Source organism: Pseudophryne corroboree (assembly GCF_028390025.1).
Source record: "Pseudophryne corroboree isolate aPseCor3 chromosome 7 unlocalized genomic scaffold, aPseCor3.hap2 SUPER_7_unloc_6, whole genome shotgun sequence".
Taxonomy (NCBI): domain Eukaryota; kingdom Metazoa; phylum Chordata; class Amphibia; order Anura; family Myobatrachidae; genus Pseudophryne; species Pseudophryne corroboree.
Genome location: NW_026967615.1, coordinates 349,428 through 376,008, shown reverse-complemented (window position 1 = coordinate 376,008; position 26,581 = coordinate 349,428). Strand labels below are relative to the sequence as shown.

The 26,581-nt window shown below is 44.6% G+C and overlaps 9 non-coding genes and 1 pseudogene across 9 annotated transcripts; 9 read left to right on the top strand and 1 right to left on the bottom strand.

Moving 5' to 3' along the window:
- Nucleotides 1-9,992: 9,992 nt before the first annotated feature.
- On the top strand, nt 9,993-10,156 carry LOC134986831 (U1 spliceosomal RNA). Its single transcript, XR_010192604.1, has one exon. It is a non-coding gene; the product is annotated as a U1 spliceosomal RNA (small nuclear RNA).
- Nucleotides 10,157-10,308: 152 nt separating this feature from the next.
- Nucleotides 10,309-10,471, top strand: LOC134986955 (U1 spliceosomal RNA). Its single transcript, XR_010192718.1, has one exon. It is a non-coding gene; the product is annotated as a U1 spliceosomal RNA (small nuclear RNA).
- Nucleotides 10,472-11,145: 674 nt separating this feature from the next.
- LOC134986845 (U1 spliceosomal RNA) lies at nt 11,146-11,309 on the top strand. The gene has a single exon (XR_010192618.1). It is a non-coding gene; the product is annotated as a U1 spliceosomal RNA (small nuclear RNA).
- Nucleotides 11,310-11,461: 152 nt separating this feature from the next.
- LOC134986983 (U1 spliceosomal RNA) lies at nt 11,462-11,624 on the top strand. The gene has a single exon (XR_010192742.1). It is a non-coding gene; the product is annotated as a U1 spliceosomal RNA (small nuclear RNA).
- A 673-nt stretch (nt 11,625-12,297) lies between these two features.
- On the top strand, nt 12,298-12,461 carry LOC134987039 (U1 spliceosomal RNA). The gene has a single exon (XR_010192792.1). It is a non-coding gene; the product is annotated as a U1 spliceosomal RNA (small nuclear RNA).
- Nucleotides 12,462-12,613: 152 nt separating this feature from the next.
- Nucleotides 12,614-12,776, top strand: LOC134986963 (U1 spliceosomal RNA). Its single transcript, XR_010192727.1, has one exon. It is a non-coding gene; the product is annotated as a U1 spliceosomal RNA (small nuclear RNA).
- Nucleotides 12,777-13,453: 677 nt separating this feature from the next.
- LOC134986873 (U1 spliceosomal RNA) lies at nt 13,454-13,617 on the top strand. Its single transcript, XR_010192644.1, has one exon. It is a non-coding gene; the product is annotated as a U1 spliceosomal RNA (small nuclear RNA).
- A 152-nt stretch (nt 13,618-13,769) lies between these two features.
- On the top strand, nt 13,770-13,911 carry LOC134986979 (U1 spliceosomal RNA; annotated as a pseudogene).
- A 692-nt stretch (nt 13,912-14,603) lies between these two features.
- Nucleotides 14,604-14,767, top strand: LOC134986902 (U1 spliceosomal RNA). Its single transcript, XR_010192671.1, has one exon. It is a non-coding gene; the product is annotated as a U1 spliceosomal RNA (small nuclear RNA).
- Nucleotides 14,768-23,955: 9,188 nt separating this feature from the next.
- Nucleotides 23,956-24,029, bottom strand: TRNAN-AUU (transfer RNA asparagine (anticodon AUU)). The gene has a single exon. It is a non-coding gene; the product is annotated as a tRNA-Asn (tRNA).
- Between the last annotated feature and the right edge of the window lie 2,552 nt (nt 24,030-26,581).

The window sequence follows — 26,581 nt, the reverse complement described above, 5'->3', positions numbered from 1 at the left end:
TATCATTGCTATTTGGTTTCTTTTTTGTTCTTTCAAAATGACTGGGCACCAAAATAGATCGTAAATTCTCGCTCTTTCGAAAGATCATGCCCCCTCTCTGATCTAATTGTGGTTTTAATACCTCATCTAACATTAGTAATGACATGTTTCTTTTAATAGTTTGTTGAATCTTATATGCACAACTGTTATATTGTGTCACAAACATCATATTTCTTTTTTCCTCTTTTCCCCCTAACCCATTTTTTTGTTGTTGTTTTCTTTCTTTGGGTTTTAGGAGGGTGGCCCTATCTATTTGTTCTACTTCCAACAAAGCTCCTTCTAGTAATGTGGGCGGGTAGCCCTGTTCTATAAATGAGGTCTTAAGCTCAGTTGCCTGTGCTTTATATGCTGTTATAGATGAGCAATTTCTACGCATGCGGACAAATTAGCCGCAAGCGATACTTTGCACTGAAAGCGCTTAAGGCACAAAAAAATGAAGACAAACCGATCCTGCTGGATCAGGGTGATGATATAGCTGTTGAGATCCTGGAATCTTTACAAAAAGAAATAGGACAAGATGATCATATTAATTACGAATCAGAGACCCAAATTTATAATGTCAATAACCCCTTCAGAAAAAAATCAGAGTTTTACCCATTAAACTATAAAGGACCCTATGTTGAAAGCTTTTATAAATCCACCCTTGCGAGCTTTAGGAAGATTTGTGAGGAATCTGAGAAGAACATATATGGGGATAAATTGACCCCTGGGGAACGTAAAGCTATGAAAGATCTCTTGGAAAATAAAGAGATCGTAATAAAACCAGCAGATAAAGGCGGTGGGATAGTTGTGCTCAATACGGAAGATTACTCTAATGAATGTCTTAGACAGGTAAATAATGGTATATTTTATACTAGATTGGGAGGCAATCCCACCGCAAAATTCCAGGTTGAATATGTTACACTATTGGATGAAGCCTTGGCTGGTGGAGCTATATCAAGAGAAACGTATAAATTTTTACTTTGTCCTCACCCCATCACTGCCACGTTTTATTGTTTGCCCAAGATACACAAAACACTCACTAATCCACCTGGGCGCCCTATTATTTCGGGAGTGGGTTCTTTAACAAATAATTTATCTTTCTTTGTTGATCACTATTTACAGGGACACGTGGAGGGTTTGAGATCCCATATTAAAGATACACAGCATTTTTTAAATATTATTAACAAAATTACTTGGAAGCAAAATTATTATTTACTGACATGTGATGTTGAATCACTTTATTCTAATATTCCTCACGCCGATGGTATTAAAGCAGTAGAACAGTATTTATCACAGGATGGGATATCGGACTCTCTACGTGTTTTTGTACTTAACTCCATTCACTTTATATTAACACATAACTATTTTTTATTTGACTCACAATACTTTTTACAGACACGGGGTGTGGCCATGGGAGCCAGATTCGCGCCGAGTCTGGCAAACCTATACATGGGGGTCTTTGAGGACCAACATGTTTGGGGTGGCGGACTCGGTGAGAGTCTTGTGTACTATGGCCGTTTTATAGATGACTTATTTATAATTTGGGGGGGCACATTAGAGCACCTTTTAAGTTTTACTGAAAGTTTAAACAATAATAATTATGGATTGAGGTTTACCTATACATATAGTCAAACTGCGCTTAGTTTTCTTGATGTAGCACTAACAGTTGAGGATGATAAACTCACTACAAAAACCTATATAAAACAGGTTGATCATAATAATTATCTTCATTACAACAGCTCTCATAAAAAAGAGTGGAAAGAAAACATCCCCAGGGGCCAATTTGTCCGCATGCGTAGAAATTGCTCATCTATAACAGCATATAAAGCACAGGCAACTGAGCTTAAGACCTCATTTATAGAACAGGGCTACCCGCCCACATTACTAGAAGGAGCTTTGTTGGAAGTAGAACAAATAGATAGGGCCACCCTCCTAAAACCCAAAGAAAGAAAACAACAACAAAAAAATGGGTTAGGGGGAAAAGAGGAAAAAAGAAATATGATGTTTGTGACACAATATACCTGTAACAGTTGTGCATATAAGATTCAACAAACTATTAAAAGAAACATGTCATTACTAATGTTAGATGAGGTATTAAAACCACAATTAGATCAGAGAGGGGGCATGATCTTTCGAAAGAGCGAGAATTTACGATCTATTTTGGTGCCCAGTCATTTTGAAAGAACAAAAAAGAAACCAAATAGCAATGATACATGGATACCTATAAAACCACCAGGATTCCACAAGTGTGGGAAAGAAAATTGTCTATCTTGCAAATACTTACCAAGAAAAAGCTTGACATACATGTCGACTAATACGGGGGAGACATATCAAATAAAAGATTTTCTTAATTGTGCATCAACATATGTCATATATGTTATTACGTGTAAATGTGGGGCCCAATATATAGGGAGAACTACACGTACTATGCATATAAGATACATGGAACATAGAAGAAATATCTTAAAAGGAGCGAAACATCCACTAGCTAATCATGTCATATGTTGTCAGAATTCTAATTTTAGTGATTGTATCATGGTAGCAATAGAACAAATTAAAAATACCACAAGGGGAGGTGACCGATTTAATAAACTATGCAAAAGAGAAGCATATTGGATATATAAAATGAATACACTTATGCCTATAGGCCTAAATGACACTGTGGAACTTAATGCAATTTAATTTAATGTAATATCACTAGCGACATAGTATCGAAGTTATGTTTTAATTCTATGATGTCATTTAAAATATATGTCTGTATATCTTGTCTCCTTACTTACTATATATACACATGTGTGAACCGGAATATGATGGTTACCAGGGATGGGTTGATGAAAAAAGGGGGGAGGGAGGTAGTCCTTTTGTGCATTTAAAATAAATATAAATATAAGTATGAAAATAAGGTTTGGTTTAAGAAAATGAATAAAGAAATCAAAGCATAGCTCTTTATTGAGGGGTCTGTTCTGACTAATATAGGGATATAATGAGTAACATGTATATAACTAATATTGCCAGGTAATGATCACGAAATTTAAAATATGCAAATTTGCTAGCAATTATAACTACTCTAGAGATCCTCTAAGAAAATGGATTAATAAGAAAATGGATTAAATGGATTAAAAATATATATATGTATAATAACAAAATTAATGGTTACACGGTAGGGCTGGTTTTCAGCATACCGTGAGTGATACAATTTTCTGATTTATTTATTTATTCCTTGAAATCTCTGTTTGTGATAAACGGGTCAGTTGTGCCATATATGTTTTGCCCACAAGAGGGCCTAATCCGGAAAAGAAGATATAATTTTGCACATATAAATATATAAATAAATAATGTATATAAGGCTGAAATTCCTGTTTGAAAATTAATTAGGAAACTTTGAACCTAAAGGTGCATATACTGTTCTATATAAAAGCCTTTTGATTGAAGAAATAAGCAAAGTCATTCAAACAAGAAGTCCCGAAAATGAGGCTTGAAACGCGAGCGCACTGCGCATGCGCGAACCGGCAAGCCGGTATATAAGGCTCTATCAATGGAGGAGTTTCATTTTACACACTGAGGAAGCCGCTGAGACCGGAGGGTAGGCGGAGAAACGCGTTTGTTTACTCATTGGCCGTCGGAATATACATTCTACTACCTACAGCCATTTGCTGCTGCTGCTACACTGGAGAGAGGCATTTTCCTAAAAGGGAACACTGCGCAGGTCATATATTGCCCACCAGTCTCCATTCATCAGGCTGCCATGCCTTACAGCAATTAAGGAGAGGTATCAACTAAAGGTACACAGCATATGTACCCTAGGTGGACATTTGACTGCAGTGTTTAAAATCATTGCCTTTCTTCTATATATGCTTCTACATCTGCAAAACTATCAGCTATACTAACAACGTTATAAGCTTGATTATGGATGGATTCTAATCAGTGATATCTGCTTGACTAATACATTCCTATGCTGTTATATTAACAAATCTACCAGCTATATTAACAACTTATAAGCACTTATGGATGGACTGTAATTAGAGACTACTGCCAGATTAACATCATGATACATCTACATGTGGAATGATTTACTAATTATATGCTGGTTACTGCATTTACCCTTTGCACTGCATTTTTTGGGCTCATTAGGCCATTTAGATCAGCTGTTTGAATTTTGAAGTTCATTATATACCAACAGTTAAAAACCTGCTTGCACCCTATATTCTCACAGGTCTTTCTAAAGAAAGTTACTTGGGAATCACAGTATTTATTATACTTGGTCTGTGTGTGGATTGTAATATTTGTGTGTTAAGACACATTCTTATCTTATTTTATTTTGTGAGTTTTAGTATTTTAGCACTGGCCGGTGCTTAATTGTGTTAATTTTATATATATGAAATAAAAAATAATTATTATACAAAGTGAGAAGCGCTGTCTTATTGTTTGATTAGCTTTTCATCTATTTGGGGAAATTAGGGATCAAGTCCCCTAAGACTAGCTGCCCTCACTCTGTAGGCAACAGCACCAGGTGTACACTCTTGCAATATTGGTTTTCTCTTGTATGAATACTTGAGCCAACTTGGAAGCTGACGGAAGACCGGTGAGAGGAATGAAGTGTGCCATCTTGGTGAACCGGTCAACTACCACCCAGATGGTATTAAACTTGTTGCACATGGGCAAATCTGTAATAAAATCCATTGACAAATGGGTCCATGGTCGACGGGGAACAGATAGTGGAACCAGTTGCCCCGCAGGCGACTGGCGGGATACTTTATGTTGAGCACACTTTGGGCAAGATGCAATAAACTCCAAAACGTCCTTTTTCAGAGTTGGCCACCAATAGGACCTAGAGATAAACTCCAGGGTTTTTTGGGTACCTGTATGTCCGGCAAAGCGGGAAGCATGGGCCCAATGCATGAGCTTCTTCCTTAGTGTCGGCTACACAAAACTTTTCCCTGATGGGGGCGTAGAGTCCATCCCTACCGTGGAGAATGCCAACGGATTTATAATAGGATGCTTGTCTGAAGACTCTGACTCATTTTCTTGCTCCAATGAGCGGGAAAGGGCATCGGCCTTGCGATTCTGAGAGCCCGGACAGAACTGGAGTTTAAAGTCGAACCTGGAAAAGAAAAGTGCCCATCTGGCCTGACGAGGGTTGAGACATTGTGCGCCTTTCAGATATAGAAGGTTCTTGTGGTCTGTAAGGATGGTGATTGAATGAGAAGCTCCCTCCAACAGATATCTCCACTCCTCTAGAGCGAGCTTGATGGCTAGCAACTCCTGGTCGCCAATGGCATAGTTGCGCTCCGCTGGGGAGAACTTCCGTGAGAAGAAACTGCAAGGATGTAAATGGCCATCTTTAGCCCTCTGAGATAACACCGCTCCTACTCCAACGGAGGAGGCATCCACCTCTAGGATGAAAGGAGAGTCGATGTCAGGCTGTTTCAGGACAGGCGCAGAGATGAACCTCTGTTTTAAAAGATGAAAAGCTTGCATGGCTTCTTCAGACCACTTGGACGGGTTAGCACCCTTCTTGGTGAAAGCAGTAATAGGCGCCACAATGGTGGAAAAGTCTCGTATAAACTTTCGGTAATAATTGGCGAACCCCAAGAACCTCTGGACCCCTTTGAGGGTTAAGGGTACCGGCCAATTCTGGATTGCTTGTAGTTTCTCAGGATCAATCTCTAGTCCGGAACCGGACACAATGTACCCTAGAAACGGAATGGACTTGACTTCAAAGACGCATTTCTCTAATTTGCAATAGAGATGATTGACACGGAGACGGGACAGAACCTCCTTTACCCAAAAACGATGTTCCTCTAAATTGTTGGCAAAAATGAGGATATCATCTAGATAGACCACGACATGACGGTATAGAATGTCTCTGAAGATCTCATTGACGAAATGCTGGAAGACAGCTGGAGCATTGCTCAATCCGAAGGGCATGACGAGGTACTCATAATGTCCGTCACGGGTGTTAAATGCGGTCTTCCACTCGTCACCCTCACGGATCCGGATGAGATTGTATGCACCTCTCAAGTCCAGCTTTGTAAAGATGGTAGCTCCGCTAACTCTGTCAAAGAGCTCAGTAATCAGGGGTAAAGGATAGCGGTTCTTGATGGTAATGTCGTTCAAACCTCTGTAGTCGATGCACGGCCGCAGACCACCATCTTTCTTTTTTACAAAAAAGAAGCCTGCGCCGGCTGGAGAAGAAGAAGGTCGAATGAACCCCTTTGCTAGGTTCTCTTTAATGTATTCCTCCATAGAATGCGTCTCGGGCAGAGACAACGGATAAGTTCGGCCTCGAGGTGGAACCTTCCCTGGAACGAGATCAATCGGGCAGTCCCATTCTCTATGAGGAGGAAGGATATCAGCAGAAGCTTTACTGAACACATCCGTGAAATCTTGATATGGAGGAGGTGGAACATCAGACGACCTGGGGGAGGAAGAACAGACAGGCAACACTTTAAACAAACATGTCTCAGCACAGGAGGAACCCCATGCCAGGATTTGCGTAGTCGTCCAATCAATTGTAGGATTGTGAAGACGGAGCCATGGAAGGCCCAGGACCACAGGATGTGTGGCTCTTGGAATCACTAAAAGTGAAATAAGTTCGGAATGAAGAACTCCCACTCTCAGACGAACTGGTAGAGTCCTTAGAGCAATAACTGTATCAAAAATTTTACTGCCATCCACGGCAGTTAAGGAAAAGGAGGAAGGAAGTCTCTCGGTGGGTAGGGACCACGGTTTAACATAGGCTTCGGTAATAAAGTTCCCAGCTGCTCCGGAATCCAGGAGGGCAATGACGTTCTGATAACGTTGAGCAACTTGAAGCGAGACTGGGAGATTACAATCTTGAGGAGATGGAGAGGAGATCATTACTCCTAGCCGGCCCTCTCCTTGGCGAGCTAGGATTTGGAGTTTTCCCGGACGTTTGGGACAGGCATTAATAGTGTGAGACGGAGCTGCACAATACAGACAGAGAGACTCAGAGAGACGTCTTCGGCGCTCAGCAGGAGTTAAACGGGAACGGCCAATTTGCATGGGTTCATATTTAGTTGGTGACAGTTGGCGAGGAGGAGGAGCAGAAGATTTTGGAGCAGATGATCTTCCACGCTCAGTTGCTCTCTCTCTGAAACGTAAGTCAACTTTTGTACAAAGTGAGATTAACTCATCTAACTTGGAGGGTAAGTCTCTGGTAGCTAACTCATCTTTAATACGCTCGGATAAACCATGCCAGAATGCAGCATACAGGGCCTCGTCGTTCCATGCCAGTTCAGATGCCAGGATCAGATATTGTCCTACAGTATGTGATCCCTGGCGTAAACGGAGAATCTCAGACGAAGCTGAAGTTACCCGGCCTGGCTCGTCGAAGATGCGCCTGAATGTTGACACGAATGCAGTGTAAGAAGATAGCAGGGTGTCGGACCTCTCCCATAACGGTGATGCCCAGTCAAGGGCTGAGCCACTGAGAAGTGAAATAATGTAGGCAATTTTTGTACGGTCACTGGGAAAATTGCCAGGTTGTAGCTCAAACTGAATCTCACACTGGTTGAGAAATCCCCTGCAGAATCTTGGAGATCCGTCAAATTTTGCTGGCGTTGGAAGATGAAGACGTGGAGCAGAAATGGGTAAGGTGGGTGGGGTTATAGCTGGAGTCACTGTGGTTGACGCACCAGACGCGCCTGATCCACGGAGAGTTGTCTGAATCCCATCCAGCCGAGTAGAGAAATCCTGGAGACAGCAGATGATGTGGCCCTGTGCAGCCTCCTGATGTTCTAGTCGGGCTGCCAGTTCTTGCATCGGCCTGGCCGCTTGATCCTGGTCTCCGGCTGGATTCATTAGGTCAGTGCTTACTGTCACAACTGAGGGCCTGAGCTGACGGAAGGCAGCCTCAGTTGTAGGGGCTGAGATGTACCGGAACCTGGGAGGTTGTATCAGACCCCTGGACATGTAAGTAACATGAAGAGAAACCGCCCGAAGGCGTGACCACGACAACTTGAGTAAAAGTCAATGATATTTATTTATGACAAACTCCATGCATCACAGTAGCAGTAAAAAGTAACATAAAAATCAGCAGAGAAATAATAATACAGTTCCTGGGTACTACAGGATGGCAGGGGCCACAGAGCTCTGGTGGTATGAGACAGTTCTTATTATCTGCAAGTTGGAAAGTCCTTACCAGGCTCAACTGTAGCAATGAGGAAAGCCCAGGGTCGTACCAGCTGGTGTTCCAGGGAAAGCTGGACTGCTGTAGATAAAATGCTGCTGTGGGTACTGGTTAGAACCAGACAGGTGTTGGCACGGAGTGGATACTGGCTGGAACCAGTTAAATAATAAATAGAGCTTGAGAGCGATGCAATATAGATGAAATGTAGAATTTGAGAGCGGAGAAATAATAATACCGGTGGAGAGTGGTAAACTGCAGAAAGGACACCGGCCCTTTAAGAGAAGCTGTACACTGCTGGAAGCTGAGCTGGAAGCAGGTGATGTAGTAGCTGGAAACAGGTGAGTCCAGAATGGATCGGAGAGTCAGGCTACACCGCAGATGGAATGCTGGTGCGGGTCTCTATAGCAGAAGTCTGGAGACAGGAGCTGGAACCTGGAAGACATTCACAGAAGAGAGACAAACTGGAACTAGGTTTGACAACCAAAGCACTGACGCCTTCCTTGCTCAGGCACAACCTATTTATACCTGCAGCAAGGAAGGCATTGGCTAGGCAATTATGCAAATTAATAATACTGACAACGGATTGGTAGGAATGATCAGCTGACAGAATCCAAGATGGCTGCGCCCATGCAGACACTTGGAGGGAAGTTTGGATTGTAATCCATGTGGTCTGGAAAACAGTAATGGCGGCGCCGGCCACCGGAGACAGGAGATGCCAGGCTGACAGATGCACATCCAACCACGCGGACACAGCGGAGGCCGCGGCTGACGTAATCGCCACTCTGAATGCAGAAGCTCAGGGACGGCGGCGGAGGCCGCGGGAGACGCCATGCCAGATGTATAAGGCGTTACTGTGACTGCGTCCAGAGAGACAGGCGAGGATGCGGGAATGTGCACATCAGGATGACAGATGGGATCCGGTCCTGGAGCGCTGAGCCAGCCTTAGGAGGCATCTGATAGGTAAGAAATGGCGTCCAGATACCCGGATCGTGACACAGGTGAGATACTATGATCAGGAAGGTACTTCTCCCAGGGCAAGGCTCACCCATTGCACTCTGGGTATGCTGCTCCTGCGATTTCCCCTAATGTGGGACACTTAACTGCATAATTTGTGTTTCCACTGGTCGGCTTTCATATAATTCAGATCTCTTTGTCTCAGGTCTCTCTCCAGCCTAGTTTGCTGTCTGTTTCCACTTCTTTTTTTTTGAGCCCCGCCCTTCTAAACCATTGTGCACTATCCTGACTTCTCCTCCTGTCTGCTTACTATGTGCCTTCCAACGCACAATGCGAACTACAGGTAGTGCTGCAGGGCCCACACCCTTTTACTTTCCTTACAGAGCAGCTCTGTAGCTGTTACAGTGCCAAGCTGCTGCAAGAAATCAGCTTGGATGCTTCAGGGGCTGGGGCATTGCCAACATGAGCCCCACACCGAAGGAGGGTGGGGGTGTTTAATGCGAACTAAGGGTCATCCAAGCGCCGCAAAAGGCCGCCATGCCCTGCATACCCCTTTTCTCTTTTCATATGCAGATGAGGGTTCCAGCCAACTTTGGCCCACTGCTTGGATGACATCACTGTATGCAAATCCGTCTTCTGCAGACCTTCCCCCAGGAATGCTTGTACTAGTTGTTGCATTTGGTTTGTTGTTTGGGGGTGCTTCAGTATTAGGCAGCCTTCTGCCCTCCCATGTTCATTTGAAAATATGTGTTCTCCCTGCAGTTGTTGTCCCCAGATGAGAGTTCCCTTGTGCTGCCTCTGTTGAATCTCCTTTACTTGACAGAGATGTGCCTGAGCAGCGGCCCTCCCCAGCCCTATCCCAATCATACTTATTTTGCATAGGAGATACCATGGTCATGAAGATTGTTCTCCCAGGGTGAGGTTCATTCATTGCATTCTGGGTATGCTGACCCCTGTGATTTCCCCAAATGTGGGAAACTCGACTGCATTATTTGTGGTAGTGGGGGACTGTGTTTGTGTTTTCCTCTGGTCAGCTCTGGTAAAAGTCAGATTTCTTTGTCTCAGATCTTCCTCTAGCCTTGTTCTTCTTTCGAGAGTTCCCTTGTGCTGCCTCTGTTGGATCTCCTTCACTTGACAGGGGGGTGCTTGAGCAGCGACCCTCCCCAGCTCTAGCCCAACTCCTACTTACCTGCCAGGTGAGATACTATGATCATGAAGGTGCTTCTCCCAGGGCAAGGCTCACCCATTGCACTCTGGGTGTGCTGCCCCTGTGATTTCCCCAAATGTGGGAAACTTGACTGCATAATTTGTATTTCCACTGGTCGGCTTTCACATAATTCAGATCTCTTTGTCTCAGGTCTCTCTCCAGCCTAGTTTGCTGTCTGTTTCCACTTCTTTTTTTTTGAGCCCCTCCCTTCTATACCCTTGTGCACTATCCTGACTTCTCCTCCTGTCTGCTTACTTTGGGCCTTCCAATGCACAATGCAAATTACAGGCAGTGCTGCAGGGCCCACACCCTTTTACTTGCCTTACAGAGCAGCTCTGGAGCTGTTACAGTGCCAAGCTGCTGCAAGAAATCAGCTTGAATGCTTCAGGGGCTGGGGCATTGCCAATATGAGCCCCACACCGAAGGAGGGTGGGGGTGTTTAATGCGAACTAAGGGTCATCCAAGCGCCGCAAAAGGCCGCCATGCCTTGCATACCCCTTTTCTCTTTTCATATGCAGATGAGGGTTCCAGCCAACTTTGGCCCACTGCTTGGATGACATCACTGTATGCAAATCCGTCTTCTGCAGACCTTCCCCCAGGAATGCTTGTACTAGTTGTTGCATTTGGTTTGTTGTTTGGGGGTGCTTCAGTATTAGGCAGCCTTCTGCCCTCCCATGTTCATTTGAAAATAAGTGTTCTCCCTGCAGTTGTTGTCCCCAGATGAGAGTTCCCTTGTGCTGCCTCAGTTGAATCTCCTTTACTTGACAGAGATATGCCTGAGCAGCGGCCCTCCCCAGCCCTATCCCAAATCATACTTATTTTGCATAGGAGATACCATGGTCATGAAGATTGTTCTCCCAGGGTGAGGTTCATTCATTGCATTCTGGGTATGCTGACCCCTGTGATTTCCCCAAATGTGGGAAACTTGACTGCATTATTTGTGGTAGTGGGGGACTGTGTTTGTGCTTTCCTCTGGTCAGCTCTGGTAAAAGTCAGATTTCTTTGTCTCAGATCTTCCTCTAGCCTTGTTCTTCTTTCGAGAGTTCCCTTGTGCTGCCTCAGTTGGATCTCCTTCACTTGACAGGGGGGTGCCCGAGCAGTGACCCTCCCCAGCTCTAGCCCAACTCCTACTTACCTGCCAGGTGAGATACTATGATCAGGAAGGTACTTCTCCCAGGGCAAGGCTCACCCATTGCACTCTGGGTGTGCTGCTCCTGCGATTTCCCCTAATGTGGGACACTTAACTGCATAATTTGTGTTTCCACTGGTCGGCTTTCATATAATTCAGATCTCTTTGTCTCAGGTCTCTCTCCAGCCTAGTTTGCTGTCTGTTTCCACTTCTTTTTTTTTGAGCCTCTCCCTTCTATACCCTTGTGCACTATCCTGACTTCTCCTCCTGTCTGCTTACTTTGTGCCTTCCAACGCACAATGCGAACTACAGGTAGTGCTGCAGGGCCCACACCCTTTTACTTGCCTTACAGAGCAGCTCTGGAGCTGTTACAGTGCCAAGCTGCTGTAAGAAATCAGCTTGAATGCTTCAGGGGCTGGGGCATTGCCAACATGAGCCCCACACCGAAGGAGGGTGGGGGTGTTTAATGCGAACTAAGGGTCATCCAAGCACCGCAAAAGGCCGCCATGCCCTGCATACCCCTTTTCTCTTTTCATATGCAGATGAGGGTTCCAGCCAACTTTGGCCCACTGCTTGGATGACATCACTGTATCAAATCCGTCTTCTGCAGACCTTCCCCCAGGAATGCTTGTACTAGTTGTTGCATTTGGTTTGTTGTTTGGAGGTGCTTCAGTATTAGGCAGCCTTCTGCCCTCCCATGTTCATTTGAAAATATGTGTTCTCCCTGCAGTTGTTGTCCCCAGATGAGAGTTCCCTTGTGCTGCCTCAGTTGAATCTCCTTTACTTGACAGAGATATGCCTGAGCAGCGGCCCTCCCCAGCCCTATCCCAAATCATACTTATTTTGCATAGGAGATACCATGGTCATGAAGATTGTTCTCCCAGGGTGAGGTTCATTCATTGCATTCTGGGTATGCTGACCCCTGTGATTTCCCCAAATGTGGGAAACTCGACTGCATTATTTGTGGTAGTGGGGGACTGTGTTTGTGCTTTCCTCTGGTCAGCTCTGGTAAAAGTCAGATTTCTTTGTCTCATTTCTTCCTCTAGCCTTATTCTTCTTTCGAGAGTTCTCTTGTGCTGCCTCAGTTGGATCTCCTTCACTTGACAGGGGGGTGCTTGAGCAGCGACCCTCCCAAGCTCTAGCCCAACTCCTACTTACCTGCCAGGTGAGATACTATGATCATGAAGGTGCTTCTCCCAGGGCAAGGCTCACCCATTGCACTCTGGGTGTGCTGCTCCTGTGATTTCCCCAAATGTGGGAAACTTGACTGCATAATTTGTATTTCCACTGGTCGGCTTTCATATAATTCAGATCTCTTTGTCTCAGGTCTCTCTCCAGCCTAGTTTGCTGTCTGTTTCCACTTCTTTTTTTTTTTTGAGCCCCTCCCTTCTATACCCTTGTGCACTATCCTGACTTCTTCTCCTGTCTGCTTACTTTGGGCCTTCCAATGCACATTGCAAACTACAGGCAGTGCTGCAGGGCCCACACCCTTTTACTTGCCTTACAGAGCAGCTCTGGAGCTGTTACAGTGCCAAGCTGCTGCAAGAAATCAGCTTGAATGCTTCAGGGGCTGGGGCATTGCCAACATGAGCCCCACACCGAAGGAGGGTGGGGGTGTTTAATGCGAACTAAGGGTCATCCAAGCGCCGCAAAATGCCGCCATGCCCTGCATACTCCTTTTTTCTTTTCATATGCAGATGAGGGTTCCAGCCAACTTTGGCCCACTGCTTGGATGACATCACTGTATGCAAATCCGTCTTCTGCAGACCTTCCCCCAGGAATGCTTGTACTAGTTGTTGCATTTGGTTTGTTGTTTGGGGGTGCTTCAGTATTAGGCAGCCTTCTGCCCTCCCATGTTCATTTGAAAATATGTGTTCTCCCTGCAGTTGTTGTCCCCAGATGAGAGTTCCCTTGTGCTGCCTCAGTTGAATCTCCTTTACTTGACAGAGATATGCCTGAGCAGCGGCCCTCCCCTGCCCTATCCCAAATCATACTTATTTTGCATAGGAGATACCATGATCATGAAGATTTTTCTCCCAGGGTGAGGTTCATTCATTGCATTCTGGGTATGCTGACCCCTGTGATTTCCCCAAATGTGGGAAACTTGACTGTATTATTTGTGGTAGTGGGGGACTGTGTTTGTGCTTTCCTCTGGTCAGCTCTGGTAAAAGTCAAATTTCTTTGTCTCAGATCTTCCTCTAGCCTTGTTCCTCTTTCGAGAGTTCCCTTGTGCTGCTTCAGTTGGATCTCCTTCACTTGACAGGGGGGTGCCCGAGCAGCGACCCTCCCCAGCTCTAGCCCAACTCCTACTTACCTGCCAGGTGAGATACTATGATCATGAAGGTGCTTCTCCCAGGGCAAGGCTCACCCATTGCACTCTGGGTGTGCTGCTCCTGCGATTTCCCCAAATGTGGGACACTTGACTGCATATTTTGTGTTTCCCCTGGTCGGCTCTCATATAATTCAGATCTCTTTGTCTCAGGTCTCTCTCCAGCCTAGTTTGCTGTCTGTTTCCACTGCTCTTTTCTTGAGCCGCTCCCTTCTATACCCTTGCGCACTATCCTGACTTCTCCCGTCTGCTTACTTTGTGCCTTCCAACGCACAATGCGAACTACAGGTAGTGCTGCAGGGCCCACACCCTTTTACTTGCCTTACAGAGCAGCTCTGGAGCTGTTACAGTTTCCAGTTGCTGCAAGAAATCAGCTTGAATGCTTAAGGGGCTGGGGCATAGCCAACATGAGCCCCACACCGAAGGAGGGTGGAGGTGTTTAATGCAAACTAGGGGTCATCCAAGCACCGCAAAAGGTCGCCATGCCCTGCACACCCCTTTTCTCTTTTCATATGCAGACGAGGGTTGAAGCCAACTTTGACCCACTGCTTGGATGACATCACCATGTGCAAATTCATCTGCTGCAGGCCTTCCCCAAGGAATGCTTGCACTAGTTGTTGCATTTGGTTTGTTGTTTGAAGGTGCTTCAGTATTAGGCAGCCTTCTGCCCTCCCATGTTCATCTGAAAATATGTGTTCTCCCTGCAGTTGTTGTCCCCAGATGAGAGTTCCCTTGTGCTGCCTCAGTTGAATCTCCTTTACTTGACAGAGATGTGCCTGAGCAGCGGCCCTCCCCACCCCTATCCCAAATTATACTTATTTTGCATAGGAGATACCATGGTCATAAAGATTGTTCTCCCAGGGTGAGGTTCATTCATTGCATTCTGGGTATGCTGACCCGTATGATTTCCCCAAATGTGGGAAACTCGACTGCATTATTTGTGGTAGTGGGGGACTGTGTTTGTTCTTTCCTCTGGTCAGCTCTGGTAAAAGTCAATAGTACTTCCAATTCAAATTATGCCACACAGTAGTGTCCCTCATTCACATTACACCGCACAGTAGTGTCTCATATTCATGTTACACCATCCCTCCCCTCTAACCCACCTTTCCCACAGCCTGACTTTAACCCACCCCTCCCCCAAAGCCTCTTCAATGGTGCCTAACCCTAACACACCCTTCCTAATCTCCGGAGATCACAAGAAGATTGACAAGAAGAGGGTGTTTGTGTGGGTGGCAACTGAATGTTTCTAGGGAGTGTCCGGAAAAACACTGGAGGGACCCGGCGTTTTGTGGGAGGATTTGTGACGTCACCTCAATGGCTGAGTAAGTGCTGAGCTGTGCAGCTCTTGTGCACATGTGATCACACACCTGCACAGCAAATTTTCCCTTCCGCTGTAGGCGGCAACCACCTGATCACAGGGATGCAAAAAACACTCCCTAGCGATCAGGTCTGAATTACCCACAATGTGCATATTTGCAGAGCAACAAGCTACAGGGAGCCTTCCACCCCCCCCCCCTTCCCCATGACTATGGGACACTTGGGGGGGGGGGGTTATTTGGGTTAGCTGGACATTCCCAAAAAAAGTGACTGTCCTGCAAAAATTGGGTTAGTTGGGAGGTATGTGCAAATACATTTATTGTTTTGCATGCAGGGTAAATACTGGCTTCTTTGACATTTAGCCACAAATGCTGCACAGTTGAATTACAGTATTACACTGCAATTAACAGTTATGCTAGGACATTCCTTCTCCCAAAATCTACCTCTCTCTGCATGTTACATCTGTCCCACAGTGGCGTGCGGTGAGGTCAGTGGCTAGTGAGGCACTACAGCCATAATGTCCGCCGAATCCTGCCGATGACCCTTAGCCAATGCCCGCTACTGCCTCTGAGCCGATACCCACTGCCACCGCCAATGGCTTACAAACTCTCCCACAATCAACTGACCCAGCCCTCCACCACTAATTTCTATATCAGTCCGATGCCGCCAATGCCCGCTGCCTGCCTGCTCATTGTTCTTGTGATATATTATACATTTTTAAAGAAAATAAATGAGTGTTTGGGACTGGGAAGGGTGAGGGAGGAGGACATGAATGCAATTTTGTTGTCCAGGGCTTCCATTAACTTAAAGGAGAAGGGTCTGAATGGGTTAAAAAAAATGTGTGAGGTCCCCCCTCCTTAGTATAACCAGCCTCTTTGAGCCGGTCCTGGTTATTTAAATACTGGGGGAAAAATTGGACAGAGGTTCCCCGTATTTAGACAACCAGCACCGGGCTCTTAGACGGGTCCTGGTTCCAAAAAATACGTGGGACAAAAGATGTAGGGGTCCCCCATATTTTTAAAACCAGCACCGGGCTCCACTAGCCAGAGAGATAATGCCACAGCCAGGGGACACTTTTATGTAGGTCCCTGCGGCCCTGGCATTACCCCTCCAACTAGTCACCCCTGGCCGGGGTTCCCTGGAGGAGTGGGGATCCCTTAAATCAAGAGGTTCCTCCCCTCGAGGCACCCAAGGGCCAGGGGTGAAGCCCGAGGCTGTCCCCAGCACCCCTGTGTGGTGGGTGCCGGGCTGATAGCCATATGTGTAAAAAAAGAATATTGTTTTTTTGTTGTGGAACTACATGGCCCAGCAAGCCTCCCCCACTTGCTGGTACTTGGAGAACCTCAAGTACCAGCAGGCGGGGAAATAACGGGCTCGCTGGTACCTGTAGTTCTACAACAACAAAAAATACCCAAATAAAAACACAAACACACACACCGTGACAGTAAAATTATTGAGACAGGCTGTAGCATGTGGATGCATGTAACCCTATAAAAGTGATGGATTGGGTGACTATTACAATACCCACTGTTGCTGTCTGAAAAATGATGGATATATAGATTGCTCTGCCGAGATATGTTTTTTTTCTAAAATGCACCACAGGTATGGATGGATAGTATACTTGACGACACAGAGGTAGGTAGAGCAGTGGCCTACTGTACCGTACTGCTATATAATATATTATTTATTATTATTATCCTTTATTTATATGGCGCCACAAGGGTTCCGCAGCACCAAATTACAGAGTACATAAACAAATAATCAAACAGGAAAACAGCAACTTACAGTTGATGACAATATAGGACAAGTACAGGGTAAATAAACATAGCTACATCAGCAGATGACACTGGAATAAGTATCAGGTGGCAGAAGACTGCTGGATTTGGTGCAGCTGAAGATTATTAAAGTAAGAAAAGAGTAAGCACATGAGGGAAGAGGGCCCTGCTCATGAGAGCTTACATTCTAAAGGGGAGGGGTAGACAGACAGGGGTGAGACAGATGGGGTACATAGAGAGCGTGGAACAGAGGTTTAGGATGAGATTTGGCTGGGTTTGGTGAAGAAGTGGGTCTTGAGAGCCCATTTGAAGTTTTGTAGAGAGGTGGAGAGTCTGAGGGGGAGAGGTAGGGAATTCCAGAGAAGTGGTGCAGCACGTGAAAAATCTTGGAGGTAGGAGTGGGAGGAAGTAATCCGTAGGCAGGAGAGTCGGCGTGCATTAGCAGAGCGAAGAGGACGGGTGGGAGTGTAAAGCGAGATAAGATCAGAGATGTAGATGGGAGAGGAGTGGGTGAGGGTTTTGTAAGCAAGTGTGATAAGCTTGAAATGGATTCTGAAAGGGAAGGGGAGCCAGTGAAGGACTAGTAAGAGAGGAGAGGTGGACGTAGTGCATTTGGTGAGGAAAATTAGCCGGGCAGCAGCATTGAGGATAGATTGGAGTGGAGAGAGGTATTTGTCAGGAATGCCAGTCAGGAGGAGATTACAGTAGTCCAGTCTGGAGATGACCAGTGAGTGGATAAGAGTCTTAGTAGCATCCTTGGTCAGAAAGGGTCTGATCCTGGAAATATTTTTTAGATGAAAACGGCAGGTTTGTGAGAGGTGCTGAATGTGTGGTTTGAAGGAGAGGGAGGAGTCAAGGATTACTCCAAGACAGCGCACTTGGGGGGTAGAGGAGATAGTAGTGCCATCAATAGATAATGAGATTGTAGGAGGTGAGGTTATGCGGGAGGGAGGGAAGATGATCAGCTCGGTCTTAGACATGTTAAGTTTAAGAAAGCGCTGGGACATCCAGGAAGAGATAGCAGAGAGACAGTTGGAGATACGAGTGAGGAGAGTAGGGGAGAGGTCTGGAGAGGAAAGATAGATTTGAGTGTCATCAGCATAGAGATGATATTGGAAACCAAAAGAACTAATGAGCTTACCTAGTGAGGACGTATAGAGAGAGAAGAGGACCAAGGACAGAACCTTGGGGTACCCCTACAGTTAGTGGAAGTGAGGGGGAGGTGGAGTCATGAGAGGAGACAGAGAATGAACGGTCAGAAAGGTAGGACGACAACCAAGAGAGGGCAGTGTTACGCAGACCAATGGAGTGAAGGATTTGCAGTAGGAGAGGATGGTCCACAGTGTCAAAAGCAGCAGAGAGATCAAGTAGAATAAGTAGAGAGTAGTGTCCCTTAGATTTAGCAGCATGGAGGTCATTGCATACTTTTGTAAGGGCAGTTTCAGTGGAGTGGAGAGGACGGAAGCCAGACTGGAATGGGTCAAGCAGTGAGTGTGAGGAAAGAAAGGAAGTAAGGCGGTTGTAGACAATACGCTCAAGGAGTTTGGAGGCAAAAGGGAGAAGAGAGATGGGTCGGTAGTTAAAGAGAGAGTTTGGATCAAGGGTAGGTTTTTTAAGAATAGGAGAGATGAGAGCGTGCTTGAAGGCAGAGGGGACAGTGCCTGATGAGAGGGAGAGATTGAGAAGGTGGGAAAGATGGGAACAAGCAGAAGAAGAGATGTGGCAGAGGAGGCGGGAGGGGATAGGGTCAAGTGGGGAGGTGGTGAGGGGACAGGAACGAATGAGGGCCATGACTTCCTCTCCAGATGCATGGGAGAAAGATGACAGAGTTGGTGCGAGGGATGGGGAGGGTTGGTAAGGGATGGGAGAAGGCTGGTTACTGATAGTCTGGTGTGATGTGATGTCCTGACGTATGGAGTCAATTTTGGATGTGAAGTAAGTGGCAAAGTCAAGAGCAGAGAGTGAGGAAGGGAGACGAGGTGGAGGTGGGCAGAGGAGTGAGTTGAGAGTGGCAAAGAGGCGCCGGGGGTTGGAAGACTGGGAGGAGATGAGGTTCTTGAAGTATGACTGTTTAGCAAGAGAAAGGGCAGCACTGAAGGATGAGAGCATAAGTTTGAAATGGAGGAAGTCTGCCTTAGAGCGTGATTTCCTCCAGTGTCGCTCAGCAGTACGTGAGCATTTTTGCAGATATCTGGTGCATTTGGTGTGCCAGGGTTGAGGTGTTAATTTGCGAGGGTGAACAGTGGTTGGTGGAGCAACAGAGTCAAGAGCAGAAGTAAGGGAAGCATTGTATGTGGAAGTGGCTTGTTCAGGGCATGAGAGAGAGAGAGAATAGGAGAGAGAAGTGAGTCAAACAGGGAGGAAAGGAATGTGGTGTCAATAGCTTCAATGTTACGCTTAGTGATGGTAGCCTTAGGAGGTTGAGATGGGGAAGTCGAGAGAGATAGGTTGAAGGAGAGCAGGTGGTGGTCAGAGAGGGGAAATGGGGAGTTGGAAAAATCAGAAATATCACAGCGGTGAGTGAAGACCAGATCCAGTGAGCTCCCATTCACATGGGAGGGTGAGGAGGTCCACTGGGAGAGACCAAGTGAAGAGGTGAGGTTAAGGAGTTTAGAGGCAGGGGATTGTGTGGGGATGTCAATAGGGATGTTGAAATCGCCTAGGATAATGGTGGGAATGTCAGAAGAGAGGAAGTGAGGAAGCCAGGAAGCAAAGTTGTCGATGAATTTGGAAGCAGTGCCAGGGGGGCGGTAAATGACAGCTACTCTAAGATGGACTGGTTGGAAGAGACATATGGAGTGGACCTCAAATGTAGATAATATAAGGGATGGTTGTGGTGGTATGAGTTGGTAGGAGTAACTAGAAGGTAAAAGGACCCCAACACCACCCCCATGGCGACCCCCAGGTCGGGGGGTGTGTGTGAATGTAAGGCCCCCAGCAGAGAGAGCAGCAGCAGAAGTAGTGTCAGAGGGCGTAATCCAAGTTTCAGTAATGGCTAGTAGGTGTAGGGAGTTGGAAATAAAAAAGGTCATGAGTGGGGACCAGTTTGTTACAAACGGATCTGGCATTCCAGAGGGCACAGGATAGGGGGTATGAGTTTGTGGGAGAGATGTGAATTAGATTTTCAGGGTTGCTGTAGTGATGAGGTGGGATTAACTTTGAGGGCAGGGATGAGAGAGTAGTGATGGTACGGGTGCCTGAGATAGGAGGGGAAACTGCAGGAGGTGGGCAGGGAGGGAGGTCAGTGTGATGTGGATGGGGTGTGGGGAGGTGACAGGGAAGGGAGAGAGGGAGCAGGGCTGAGTTGTGGGGTAGCAGGACCATGGAGCAGAGGTGAATGAAAGTGGGGTAACAGGAAATGTGGGGGAAGGAAACAGAGGGATGGAGGGGAGACAGAGGAGGAGGTGGAGGAGACTAGGGGGGAAGGATAAAGATACATTATTAGGTAGACACTGAGTGATGTGGGGAGTATAAGAAAGCATTCACATAGTGTTAAGTAGGTAAATAGGTTGAGGGAAAGTGGAAGTAGGAGAGGAGACTGTAAGGGAATCCGAGCAGAAGAATTGTAGAAATGCAGGTGAGAAAAGCAGTGTAGGCTCAAGGGGTGTAGATTTAGTATGAAATGAGTCAAAAGCGTAGATAAAGTGGGTGCAGAAATGTATTTGGAGTGTAAGAAATGAAAGGATTGTGAGAGGTTTAAGAAGCAATGGTAATTATGTTAGATGTTTTAAGTGTTTGCAGGTAAAATTGCATTGGTGCAGCTGTGCTTAAAAAACAAAATTACAATAATACAGATACAGGCATTTGTAGGTGAAATGGATGGTTTATGAAATGTCCAAGTAAGGTAGTTCTGTGCTATGTAATCAGATGCAACAATCAGGAGGTGAGTGATCTGAGGAGTAAGTGACTCACATTTGTTATTAGTTCTTCAGTTTTCTTTGTTTTGTTAGATTGGTGTGCTTCTGTTTTCCTTCTTTTTTCACTTCGATTGAACTCTAATTGAACACTGCTGTTATGTGTCAATTTTATCACGCTTTTATAAAAATGCACGCTTAGATCAATAAATGCACAGCCAAATGGCTTTGCACAGCCTACACCATTGGACTTTAGTAGAAGACTATTACAAGTGAAACCAATAATTGAAATCTGTAACCACACCCCACCCCCTCAAATGCCAGGCAATAAATTACCTTAAAAACAACAACCAGGCATTCCACAAAGATTAAACTGGGTCTATATCATTCAAAACTTTAAAAAAGTACTTCAAAATAACATACTATGCAATAATGTTTCAATTTGCATTACCCAGCAGAATTAGCTTTGCATATATAGATATAGTGCAGCAGAATAGATTGGTGGTTGTAGTCAATTGTAATTACCCAGCAGAATTAGCTTTGCATATATAGATATAGTGCAGCAGAATAGATTGGTGGTTGTAGTCAATTGTAATTACCTGTAGGTGACAAGAAGAGAAGAAACGTCAATTCACAATCGATATCAGCTGAAGATAAATTAACGCTGATTGAACGCTGCGTTATGTGTCAATTTTATCACGCTTTGATAAAAATGCATGCTTAGATCAATAAATGCACAGCCAAACAGCTTTGCACATCCTACACCATTGGACTTAAGTAGAAGTCTGGTGGTCAGCAAAATTTTGCACTGTCCTCCTACTATATATAGTGCGCACAACTACTAAAATACACCACAGGTATGGATGGATAGTATACTTGACGACACAGAGGTAGGTAGAGCAGTGGCCTACTGTACCGTATTGCTATATATTATATACTGGTGGTCAGCAAAATTCTGCCCTGTCCTCCTACTATATATACTGCGCACAACTACTAAAATACACCACAGGTATGGATGGATAGTATACTTGACGACACAGAGGTAGGTAGAGCAGTGGCCTACTGTACCGTACTGCTATATATTATATACTGGTGGTCAGCAAAATTCTGCCCTGTCCTCATACTATATAATACAATGCAGCACAGATATGGAGCATTTTTCAGGCAGAGAACGTAGATATTTTCAGCACACTGAGCACAGATATTTGCAAGCACACTGAGCACAGATATTTGCAGCACACTGAACACAGAAACTGAGAAAACGCTGCACGTCCTCTCCCTATCATCTCCAATGCACAAGTGAAAATGGTGGCGACTCGTGGCTCCTTATATAGAATAGAATAGCTGCTGACGGGCACGATTGAGGGAGGAAAGGGACATTTGAATCCAGCCCATAGATGCAATGTGAATATGTAATTTGTACCTTCCTATCTTAAAATGTATATACAGTGTATATGTCACAACTGAGGGCCTGAGCTGACTGGAGGCAGCCTCAGTTGTAGGGGCTGAGGTGTAGTGGAACCTGGGAGGTTGTATCAGACCCCTGGACATGTAAGTTAAATGTAGATGAATTGCCCGAAGGCGTGCCCACGACAACCAGGATAAAAGTCAATGATGTTTATTTTGACAAACTCCATGCATCACAGCAGTAATAAAAGAGAAACATAAAATCAGCAGAGAAATAATACAGTTCCTGGGTACTACAGGAGGACAAGGACCACAGGGCTCTGGTAGTATGAGACAGTTCTTATTATCTTCTAGTTGGAAAGTCCTTACCAGGCCCGACTGTAGCAATGGAGATAGCCCAGGATCATACTAGCTGGTGTTCCAGGAAAAGCTGGGCTGCTGTGGATAAAATGGCTGCTGTGGGTACTGGCTGAAACCAGACTGATGTAAGCACGGAGTGGATTGCTGGATGGAACCAGCCAAATAATAAATGAAGCTTGAGAGCGATGAAATATGATTGATATATGGAGTTTGAGAGCGGTGAAATAATAGTGCCGGTGGTGAGTGGTAATCTGCGGAAATGATACCGGCACTTTAAGAAGAGCTGATCTCTGCTGGAAGCTAGGCTGGAAGCAGGTAAATCTGTAACTGGAAACAGATGAGTCCCAGAGGACTGGAGAGTCAGGCTGCACCGCAGGTGGTAGACTAGAGCGGGTCTCTTTAGTGGAGGTTTGGAGATGGTAACTGGAACCTGGAAAACAACCACGGGAGAGAGACAAACTGGAACTAGGTTTGACAACCAAATCACTGACGCCTTCCTTGCTCAGGCACAGAATACTTATACCTGCAGCAAGGAAGGGATTGGCTAGGCAATTATGCAGATTACAATGGAAACAGCGGATTGGTGGAAATGAACAGGTGACAGAATCCAACATGGCTGCGCCCATGCAGACACTTGGAGGGAAGATTGGCTTGATAATCCATGTGGGAACTTTAACAGCAATGGCGGCGCCGGCCACAGTAAACAGGAGACGCCAGACTGATGAGTGCACATTTGAACCACGCGGGCAACAGCGGAGGCCGCGGCTGACATAAGCGCCACTCTGACATCCTGCATGCAGAAACTCAGGGACGGCGGCGGAGGCCGCGGGAGATGCCATTCAAGATGTAACATGGCGCCGCTGTGACAGCGTCTCAGAGTGACAGGAGAGGAGGCAGGAATGGGGACATCAGAATAACAGATGGGATCCGGTCCTGGAGCGCTGAGCCAGCCTTAGGAGGCATCTGAAAGGTAAGTTATGGCGTCCAGATACCCGGATCGTGACAGTATACACTAGAGGTCTTTCCGAACCCCCTAATCCTAACATTGTAATTTGCTTTAGGGCGCACCTCCAATTAGTCTAGTGTTTCTTGCTGCCTTTCCAATGAAGCAAGTTTAATTTAGTAATAGGTGAAAAACCATCCCTACAAAGGTGTTAATCAGAAACTTGGCTTTGTGGACACTTTTCAGAGAACAACTTTGTTAGCATAAAAGTAAAGCCAGAAAATGAAGAGCTGTTTAATCACTCAATTGGATTTTTTTGCCAGCATATTTCTTTTTCTCTGCAACCCACTGCTAAATTGTGCTTCCTAGCTGTTTTTATAAAATCACTGAATCAAATCTAACTCTGATTACATCAGAGAAGGCCAGGTACCCTACACCATAACAGGGGGTTTGAAATTTTGACTTGTCTACTTAAAGATCACCAAAATCTGATCACAAGGTCAATTACGTCCCTGGGTGGGATTGAACCACCAACCTTTTGGTTAATAGCCAAACACACTAACCGATTGCGCCACAGAGACACTTTGCAAAAAGTACATACTGACAAAGGCTAATAAGCATTTATCTAGAACGTTTCCTAGAAAAACTTTAAAAAGTCAATAATCTGGAGAGTTTTTGTAAGATGTTTCTTCCATCAACCAACGAAGAAACACATTGGTACTTTTCCATGATGAGTGAGTGCTTCAGGTTCTCTTGCACTTACATGTGCAGCAGAGTACTGCAATGGAAGCATGCTGGGTCCATAACCCAGAGGTAGGCAGATTGAAACTATCCTCTGCTATATGCATTTTTTTTTTGTTAATTAAAGTAATCCAAAACTGGGATTGATATTTTGGTTCTTTTATTTTTACTTAAAGTACAATAACTTTTACCATTTTAATTTGTTTTAATAGTATATTGACAGTATTGTTTTCTTTCAAAAATCCACTTAATTTTCTTTACCCTATTATTAAAATGGTAATTGACAAAAAACAAACTACATTGTCACCAGAAGAGCAATACAAAATGTACAAGTGATATATTAAAATCATCTTTCCAGCTTGAATTTCAATGATGCATTGGGGCAACGATTTTGTTAGCAACATCTTCACCCTTAAATAAAGATTTTCTTAATTCCTTACCTGTGTGCTAATTAGATATCACCTTGTTTTCACATTAAACAGACTTCCACATGAGAAAGCAGCAAGGATGCAGTGGCGTTAATGTTTCCTGGTGTCAACCTGTATTATTTCAGTAGACATTGAAATGAGGATGCATCTTGCTGCCTTTCCAATGAAGCAAGTTTAATTTAGTAATAGGTGAAAAACCATCCTTACAAAGGTGTTAAGCAGAGACTTGGCTTTGTGGACACTTTTCAGAGAACAAATTTGTTAGCATAAAAATAAAGCCAGAAAATGAAGAGCTGTTTAATCACTCAATTGGATTTTTTTGCCAGCATATTTCTTTTTCTCTGCAACCCACTGCTAAATTGTGCTTCCTAGCTGTTTTTATAAAATCACTGAATCAAATCTAACTCTGATTACATCAGAGAAGGCCAGGTACCCTACACCATAAGAGGGGGTTTGAAATTTTGACTTGTCTACTTAAAGATCACCAAAATCTGATAACAAGGTCAATTACGTCCCTGGGTGGGATTGAACCACCAACCTTTTGGTTAATAGCCATACACACTAACTGATTGCGCCACAGAGACACTTTGCAAAAGTACATACTGACAAAGGCTAATAAGCATTCATCTAAAACGTTTCCTAGAAAAACTTTAAAAAGTCAATAATCTGGAGAGTTTTTGTAAGATGTTTCTTCCATCAACCAACGAAGAAACACATTGGTACTTTCCCATGATGAGTGAGTGCTTCAGGATCTATTGCACTTACATGTGCAGCAGAGTACAGCAATGGAAGCATGCTGGGCACATAACCCAGAGGTAGGCAGATTGAAACTATCCTCTGCTATATGCATTTTTTTTTGTTAATTAAAGTAATCCAAAACTGGGATTGATATGTTGGCTCTTTTATTTTTACTTACAGTACAATAACTTTTACCATTTTAATTTGTTTTAATAGTATATTGACAGTATTGTTTTCTTTCAAAAATCCACTTAATTTTCTTTACCCTATTATTAAAATGGTAATTGACAAAAACAAACTACATTGTCACCAGAAGAGCAATACAAAATGTACAAGTGATATATTAAAATCATCTTTCCAGCTTGAATTTCAATGATGCATTGGGGCAACGATTTTGTGAGAAACATCTTCACCCTTAAATAAAGATTTTCTTAATTCCTTACCTGTGTGCTAATTAGATATCACCTTGTTTTCACATTAAACAGACTTCTACATGAGAAAGCAGCAAGGATGCAGTGGCGTTAATGTTTCCTGGTGTCAACCTGTATTATTTCAGTAGACATTGAAATGAGGATGCATCTTGCTGTCTTTCCAATGAAGCAAGTTTAATTTAGTAATAGGTGAAAAACCATCCCTACAAAGGTGTTAATCAGAGACTTGACTTTGTGGACACTTTTCAGAGAACAAATTTGTTAGCATAAAAATAAAGCCAGAAAATTAAGAGCTGTTTAATCACTCAATTGGATTTTTTTTTGCCAGCATATTTCTTTTTCTCTGCAACCCACTGCTAAATTGTGCTTCCTAGCTGTTTTTATAAAATCAATGATTCAAATCTAACTCTGATTACATCAGAGAAGGCCAGGTACCCTACACCATAACAGGGGGTTTGAAATTTTGACTTGTCTACTTAAAGATCACCAAAATCTGATAACAAGGTCAATTACGTCCCTGGGTGGGATTGAACCACCAACCATTTGGTTAGTAGCCGGACACACTAACCGATTGCGCCACAGAGACACTTTGCAAAAAGCACATACTGACAAAGGCTAATAAGCATACATCTAGAACGTTTCCTAGAAAAACTTTAAAAAGTCAATAATCTGGAGAGTTTTTGTAAGATGTTTCTTCCATCAACCAACGAAGAAACACATTGGTACTTTCCCATGATGACTGAGTGCTTCAGGATCTCTTGCACTTACATGTGCAGCAGAGTACTGCAATGGAAG